The sequence below is a fragment of the Pinus tabuliformis genome, chromosome 4_1, assembly GCF_031772625.1.
Source record: "Pinus tabuliformis cultivar Carrire ecotype Pingquan chromosome 4_1, CPIR1, whole genome shotgun sequence".
Classification (NCBI taxonomy): Eukaryota; Viridiplantae; Streptophyta; class Pinopsida; order Pinales; family Pinaceae; genus Pinus; species Pinus tabuliformis.
This window is the reverse complement of record NC_142303.1, coordinates 387,578,582-387,587,596: the sequence shown is the minus strand read 5'-3', so window position 1 is coordinate 387,587,596 and position 9,015 is coordinate 387,578,582.

Sequence of the window (9,015 nt, the reverse complement as noted above, 5' to 3'; positions counted from 1 at the left end):
GATTTCAAACAAAAACCATGAGAATCCACCGACATGAGGTCTCGTGGACTTCTTGGGGTAAATATGTGTTCTCAATTGCAGGCCATACTTTCCATTTGTATTCATCATTTTTCCGCTATGTGGAAATCAGTTTTTTGCAGAGTAAATTCTCCAATTTTTTGTGAACAGAAGGGAAGCTTGATTTTCGCCCAGGTTGAACCCATAGGTGGTTGAAGTCGACCAAAAATTTGAGGTTAGATTTACGAACAAGTCACTTAAAGTCAATATATTACCAAGTCGAAGTTGGATTTTCCCATTGGTCAAACTCAACTCGATTCCAACGAAATCAGTAAGGTCAACAAAGGATTGACTATGCTTTGATTTCTTAAGCCAATCAATTCTCTTTATTCTAATGGACCTAATAGTCCATCAACACTTAAAATAATAATTAGGTTTTGACAGTGTTGAATATTTTAGATAAACCTCACGTCTAATATTAAAAATATCTAACTCATCCTTTTCAAATATTATCTTGAATTATAAAGCAGAAATATTTAAAACTTCAAATTCACAAATTTTCTTTGGCATATTCTTTCTTCAATGAGCTCAACAATTGTCTGATTGACTAGGGCTTTTACCAGTTTTCTTTTGACTTTTAAATCAAGGGCACCCGTCATCGTTGCTGCAGCTATCAACACCTTCACCATTTTTCCTCAAATCAATAATATTTTGGTCACATCCATCCAAAATGTCTCTGAATTTCTGGTCAACCTTAAAAAGTAACGTTGATGTATTGCAGATAGGCGAAGAAAATTGATTATGTGCAACTACTTATTAAATGAAGGTTGAGGGATCAATTCCCCTCCAATGTCGATTCCACAATGAAATTTATTTTCTCAAGCAAACTGTCAATATTTCTTTCACAAAAGACTTTGACAAGCTTCCTTAATTAGGATTTGTCCAACAACCTTTTTCAGATCTGTAGGTTGTTGGTCACATTTTCTTTCAGCATAAAGCTATAACATGAACATTTTTCACATGTAAATTCTTTGAACAACATCCAAAAAATTTCGTGATCATTCTTTCCAGTTTGCAGTTTTTTATAGAGCATTATTGTTGAAGAGCAATTTTCCAAGCAGTGAAACTTTTCTGGGGAAACATCTTCTTGAACAAATCTTCACTTGTAGATTAACCTTTTTATTTCTTTCTTCTTGAAGGTTCATTTCACTCATTCATTCGTTTTTGTTGTCAACCAACCAAATAAAGGAGGGACCAATGTCAGTTGTTGTAAACCTAACTTACAACATGCAAGAACAAACTACATTATAGCTACAACAAGAACACACATATGAGAATACACAAAGAGAATATAGTTAGGGAAGGAATTCCAACCAGATTTATATTAGTCTTAATGTGTATTTATAAATGAGATATGTGGCTAGAATAATTGTACCTTTTCTCAACCAACCATTCACTTTACCTCACATCTTTACCATGTATTACTTTGATTTACATAATACATTATGTATGATGAAAAACATAGGCCTAAAAGGCCCCTCAAAAATGTTGCTCTTCATCCTCGCCCTCATCTTGCATGAATTCAATGTGGTTTGTGGCATGTGCATTCAAACTATGTTACAAAAATCTTTAGCCTTGTTCTTGCTTTGGTTTTACAAGGCTTAACTCTATTGATCTGTCTGCACCTAATATTCATCATGGTTTTCATATATATTGTAGGTATTAATGGTAAAGTTACGCCAATTCATCCTAAGATAGTCTACTTTTTGATTTTGAGCAAAAATCATACATAAGAAGAGTTCATTAGGGGTTCAATGACTGAAAATCCAAGTGTAGGAACTGGTCAATTTATTTGTGATATTGAAAGTAAAATTTGTCACCTGTTGGATTTATTGGGCCTTTTGGAAGATGGTTATGGTATGGAGTTACTAGTGGTTGTTAGCACTTCTGGAGGACATGAGTATGTTCAAAATTTGAGTTCTCATGTAGCATTGGATACTCCAGCTAGTAGAAAAGGATCTCAAGATACAATATCAAGCATGGACTAGGTCATTTGCATCAGATACCAGTAAACTTATTGAGGTTGAGGTGCCATTCATGGGTGAATCAATGTCTGATATGACTTTTGCAACTTTTCTCAAGAAACTAGGAGGTTGTTGAGGCCATATCTCAAGTTGAGGTGGACTAGGTAATTGTTGATGTTAATAGCCCTAAATTTGGTTTCATTGAAAATTTCTAGCCAAGGAAGGAGATATTGCATTTTGGAAGAGAGAAAGGAGTTGGAAAAACTCATTAAAGAGAGAAATTACTCAGTTTCATTCACTGGAGATGGTATTTCTACTTCATGTGACATTGCTAACTTTTGTGGTCCCAAAGGAATTTAGACTCTTCAACATGAAGGAAAACCATTTTCAAAATCATAAATTCCATTTCATCGAGCAATGTCAGATCTTATACATATGATATTAGCATAACTAGTGAAGGTTGGATTCCTAGAGATTTTCATTATTCAGAACATAAATATACAACATCTGAGATTGGGTATACCAAGGGAAAAGCTTGTTTAATTACATGGGAAATCCTTTAGAGAGATATGTTCACCTTATGGAAAAGAGTGTATATGAGACTTTGAAGTGGAGACTATAGGATTGAAAGAGATAGAATGGTGTTGTTATGACCTAAATTGTAGAGGTAAAATTAGGACATAATTCTTAATTGGGAGGATTCATTTCCTCCAAAAGACATAGATCTTGCAAAGAAGACCAGAAACTAAATATCTATCTAATAAACTACTACCAATAGTTGCAGGAATGGTTACAGTTCTTACTATGTCAATGGAACTTTTGACTCTAGGTATCTCAATACTACCCAAGTCAATGGTCCATTTTTTTGAATTTTCTTCTTTAGCGTAAGAATTGGGATTATCGTTAGAGGGACTTATGCTAGATCACAAACAATGCAAAGTATTACCTTGTTGAGCACTAGGATAAAAAAAAAAAGGTGGAGGGTATCCAGGAAGAGTCTTTTTGGCCATATACATAGAGTTTGAAGTTACATGGACAATTTTAAACGCATTTGGTATGAATGTGATTCCTTTCATCAATACCATCTCAATCTAGTTGAAGATCATTGGAGAAGCATTGTTGTTGCACACAACACTCATTTTGCATCATAGGTTTTCACACACTTTGAGACATCCCCCAGTTACACTGAAATACACAACAAAGCATATGTTATAACTCTGTAGCACATCTAATAGAATAAGAAAAAGGTATAGAAATTGATGGTCCAATTTCCATACTCATGGGTCAAGGAATCATATTAGTTTTGGATGGGCTATATTTTATCTCTTACTCTTTAACATCCAATACTTCAAATGTCCATATGATAAACACAATGAAACAACTTTAGAATTTGTACCTAGAGAAATTCTATATGATGCATTTCATAGGCGGTATCATAGAATCAAGAGCGCAGTATAGAATTCTTTGGTCGGGCTTATCCTAATGCATACTTGACATCAAGTTGTAATAGAAAAGCATAATATTGAAAAATCACATGCTATCCTAACTCTAAAGCATTTGTTATCTCTTCCTCTTTTGCTTTTTGGGTATTTACATTCTGAACTAGCCTACCATCACACCTATAATTCAAGAGGTTCATTTCTTCTTGTTTGGATTCGGCCCTTGGCTTCAGACCGGTTTGAAATATTGAGGAAGACCTTCAAGCGGACTGAGTCATTAATTGGATTGAAAAATGATTTCAAAATGACTATTTTCTAAACCCAATAGTGATACACTGGTCCACCATGGCTAGAAACGACTAAGGGAAAATAGAAGAGAGTCTCATGGCAATGATGTCACAAAGAGCTGAGTACCGATGCATTACAACAATATTTGTTAGCATTCCATACGCCAACAAAAATATCTCTTTCTCATTACGCAGTAACGATGAAGGGGAAGCTAAGTATGATCTAGATGCATAGTAAGGATGAAAATTGTGATACAATCGCAAACTAAGGAGGAGATATTGTGACCTGGCTCACCAAATCATGATCCCCTCTATCACACCAGCAGAATTTAGGGAAGAAAACCTGGCCCCTCTTACTACTAAATTTTCCATCACTAGTAACTTCATGGTTATGCTTAGTTTCAGAGCCTTAATCGCAAAATTGAAAGGTTAATTACGGTGATTCATCCCTTATCAGTTACAAGAGTCTGTGTGTCTTCCCTGCAAATGAAAATGATACAATGATGGATGGTTAAATGATCCTAAAATGAAAATGTAGTATCCATGAACATTGGAAACATACCAAGCCTATATGAAAAAATGATTTTTGTCACCAGTCAAACTCTATCTCCATTTGATAAAGATGATGTCATTGTTAATTTTGGAAAATCATTGACAAATTCCAACCATGGGACTATATTCCTCTTTTCGAGAGGACCAATTTTGACTATTGAAGCACTCAATTTGGATAAGGTAAATTGTAGTTATGAAGAAAAACCCACATATTCATATTTGATCAGGTCGTCCCTAAAGAAAATTGGACACCCTTGGAAGCATATAAATTTAAGTGCCTCAAGCTCATTTGGACATCAACATAACATATCATTTCTTCTTCTTTTTTGAGCTTTGTTCTATCTAAAATCGAAGGTTGAACAGGAAGTGAGAAGGTTGAACAGGAACTGTGAAGGGTGAACATGAACTGTGAAGGTTGAACAGGAACTGCGAAGAGTGAACATGAACTGTGAAGGTTGAACAGGAACTGCGAAGGGTGAACAAGAACTATGAAGGTTGAAAAGGAACCATGAAGGTTGAACAAGAACTGCAAAGGTGAACAATAATTGTGAAGGTTGAACATGAATTGTGAAGGTTGAACAAGAACTGTGAAGGGTGAACAAGAAGTGCATGGGTATCTTTGATCAATGCATTAACTTGAATATTGGCACATATATTGGTTGGTAGATTCGTTGAACAAGACAACACTTTGACTTTAATTATCAATTATGAATTTTTGTCCATTGTACTGTCTACTGAACATTTTATGATAATCTAATAGAAGAAGAATTTCAACAGGGCTTTCCCCCTTGTGGGGTTTTTCCGTGGTCTTTGAACAAATCGGTGTCTCTTTTTGATGTGTTGATTGTCTCCAATTGTCATTGCATTTACTATTCTATATTCAATCACTATTAATAATTGGAAGTATTAATTGTTATTGAAATATTTCTTACTGAAGAATTGAATTGGGTTAAATTAATTGAAACAACATAGAGCAGTGTGAATATTAACATGGTATCAGAGCCAAGGTGAAGGACAATCCCAAAAGGAGACAAGCATTGAAGTAATCATCTTTGGAAATTTGAAGGAGAATATCTAATCAAGTCAATATGTCTTCCTCTTTCTTCAAGGAACATCAGAAGTTGGGTGACTCAACTAACTTTGTTGCATGGAAGATCAGGTTGGATATCAAAGCTAACAACAATGATGTTTTAGAATACATTCAAGGAAAAGTACCTGAGCCTCTGCTGCAGAGAATGCTTTTGCTACTTGCAAGAACAAGAATAAGAAAGGTAAGTTAAGGGCAAAGCAAACTATAACTGATGGTTTACAAGATAATCTACATGCATATGTTGGAAATTTGAGAAAGTCTAAGGACATGTATGATAAGATAGCTGCAACGTATGAAGTCAAAAATTTGAATGAAATCGTCTCCTTGAAAGATAAACTCATAGACATGACTATGAACAAGGGAGAATCTGTGCAATCCTACATTATGAGGATATTTCGTCTTATAAATAAATTGTAAAGAGTTGGGTAAACTATGCCTGACACTGAATTGGTGATTGTGACTCTTAGAGGCCTCCCTCCCATTTTGGAAGCCTTCATTACTACTATAAGCAACAACAATGTCTTCTCATCCTTTGATGAGATTTTTGGAAAGCTCACTCAAGAAGAATCAAGGATGATATTAAGAGGAAGGATTCAAAAACATGAAGAAGGAGATCTCGTCGCATTCATCACTCAAAACAAAAAGAAGAAAGGAAAAGGAGGTCCATCAAATTTAGGAAAGCCTACACCTAGAAATGCAAAGAGAATGGATGATAGAACATCATCTCACATTTACTGCTACAATTGTCACAAGAAGGGTCATTATGCTCGATATTTCCCTAAGAAGAACAATGGTCCATGCTACAACATTAGAAGAAACAATAATATGTTTGATGATCGAAGAAGAAGAGGTGACTAAAGGAATGATCACAATAAAAGAGATGAAATAAGAAGAAGAGATGTTCCAAGTGACCATGGAGAAAATATTCATCCTCAAAAGAAGTAAAGATACTCCAGGTATGAAAGTAATGTTGGCAATCAATCTAAATATATTCTTTTTTTTCCCTGGCTAGTTTCTCTCCTCTAGATTCATGGGATAGCTAGTTAGTTGATAATGGGGCCACTCATCATTTCTCTTGGTATAAAGAAGTTCTCTCTAATTTGGTAGAGAGGGAATCAAATTTGAAAGTTATTCTTGGAGACAACTCCACTCATCCCGTTAAAGGATTTGGGTTTGTCATATTCGATTTGGATTCTGGGTAATATGTTGTGCTCCATGATGTGATGTATGTTCCAAGATTGAAGAAAAATTTAGTTTCAATATCTAGTTTCGAAGAAAAGGGGATGAGGGTTTCCTTCATCAAGGAAATGGTTCTTACTTGGCCTGTTGGATCACCTATGAGACATGCATTCACATTGGTATTGATATTTGAAGGACTCTATAGGGTTACTAGAAGACCTCTTCTAACATTGGTCCATGATACAAATAATATATGTGAGCTATGGCACCAAATATTGGCCCATTTACATTATGATTCTCTTCCGAAATTGAAGAAATTAGTTTATTGTATTCCCAATGTTCAAGCCCAACATGATGGAATATGTCCAGGTTGTTCCAATGGAAAGAAGACAAGGGGACCATTCCCTTCTAGTGAGAACAAGACAAGTGACATCCTCCATCTCATTCATTCTGGCTTATGTGATCTGATGCTAGTACATTCTATTGGTGTCCATATCTATTACATCAATTTCATTGATGACTTCTCAAGAAAGACATGGATATATTATTTGAAGCACAAGGATGAAGCCTTCAAAATGTTCAAGGAGTTCAAAGCTTTGGTTGAAAATCAAACATGGAAGAAAATAAAGATATTCAAGTCTCACAATGGTGGAGAGTACATTTCAAATGAGTTCATCGAATTTTGAAAAAAGGAAGGTATAAAGAAAGAGAAGGTTGTGTTGGAAATAATACTGAGAGGGGGGGTGAATCAGTATTATCAAGTTCTTTTAATAAATCTTCCTTATTTATACTTTGAATTATTTTTGCATGTCATTACCATAAAATAATGAGCATGAACAAGAAAAACAGATAGTCACACCAAAGAACACCAGATATAAGGTGGAAACCCAATGTGGGTGAAAACCACCTGCTGCAATATGTCTCTATCTTCTTTCAAATTAGAAACTCCTTTTACAATGGTTTTGTACTGGTGCAGTCCTTTACCAGTACGCAGGCTACAACCTGCAGAGAGCTACAACTCTCTCTCGTTTTTCAGTCTCTTCTGGAAGGGAGCTACAACCCCCCTTTTTCTTTCAAGGACCACTTTTCATAAATTTTCAAACTGGATCCAAGAATATCAAATGATCATCAAGTACAAGTAAATCACTCAGTCAACTGCAGTAACCAGATCAATAGTAACAGTAAACCAAACCCAGAACACCTTATCAACAGAGAAAAGTCAGTCAAATAAATGCCTTAAGACAGATACGCAATTTTGTTTATCTGGCCTGCGTGGCTCCGCACTTCACCTTCTGCTCCCCTGCGTATACCCGCAGAGAGCCTTCTGCTGCATCGCGTACCCACGCACTGTTTCTTCAATCACGCCGCGTACTTCTACTATAGCCACGCACCCACAGATGCTATCGGCGTTGTGTACCCACGCACTGCGCCTTCTTCTACTCTGCGTACCCACGCACTGCTCCTTCTTCTGCTCTGCGTACCCATGCACTTGCACCATTAATCACCTGCGTACCTCTGATTAGGGCCGAATTGGCAGTCCACCAGTGTGCCACAGATGGTCAAATGCCCAGATATGATCATGCGCCCGAGAGATCCCGCTTCATAAATTCACTTTCAACCTCACTTTTATATAGATCAAGCTTTTAAACCGATAACCCAATATTTCAGATCTTAAGATATTCAATTTGCAAAAGATACATTAGCCAAGTGATCTCCTTTCCTATTTATAGTCAAGCCCTTATTCACACCATGGAGCAAAACCATCAATAACCAATACAAGGGATCCAAACCGGGGCTAAATTAGATCCTATACCACGGGCCAAAACCATAGAATCAAGAATGGCGGGCTAAATACCACGGGCCAAATATAAGAAACCCCATGTGAGCGCGCTTCTCTGCCTTGGAGTGAGTGAACTGGGTGTACGCATCTCATGAACGGGTGACTTGCGTGTGTGAACGCACTTCCTGGCCGACGTACCTGCGGGTATGCACCTTTTGAACCATTCACCTGCGTACCTCTTAATTTTCAACATTTTGAGAGCCTGATTAGAGCATTGCCACTTGAGGGTGTTGCCATCAAGTACAACATCTATAACATAGAGCCATACCAGAATCATAATGCCAACAATCTCCCCCTTCGGACTTGATGGCAACCTCAAGATCTTCAACGTCATTCTCCCCCTTTAACATCAAGGGCAAAGGGTTATGCTCCCCCTAAGAACATGCTCCCCCTAACTATAAACCAGATCTGCAAATAAGAACCATAATCCACCAAACACCATAAATGACCATGAAAGAGATTGAGACATATTGCAGCAATATTCAGACCAACATCCATGATCTCCTTCTGTACTTGCTCCATAATGCCAACAATGCATTATATGCTCCCCCTAAACCTGTGCCATTTGACCAATCCGAAATCCATCACATGTACGCATATGTCCCAG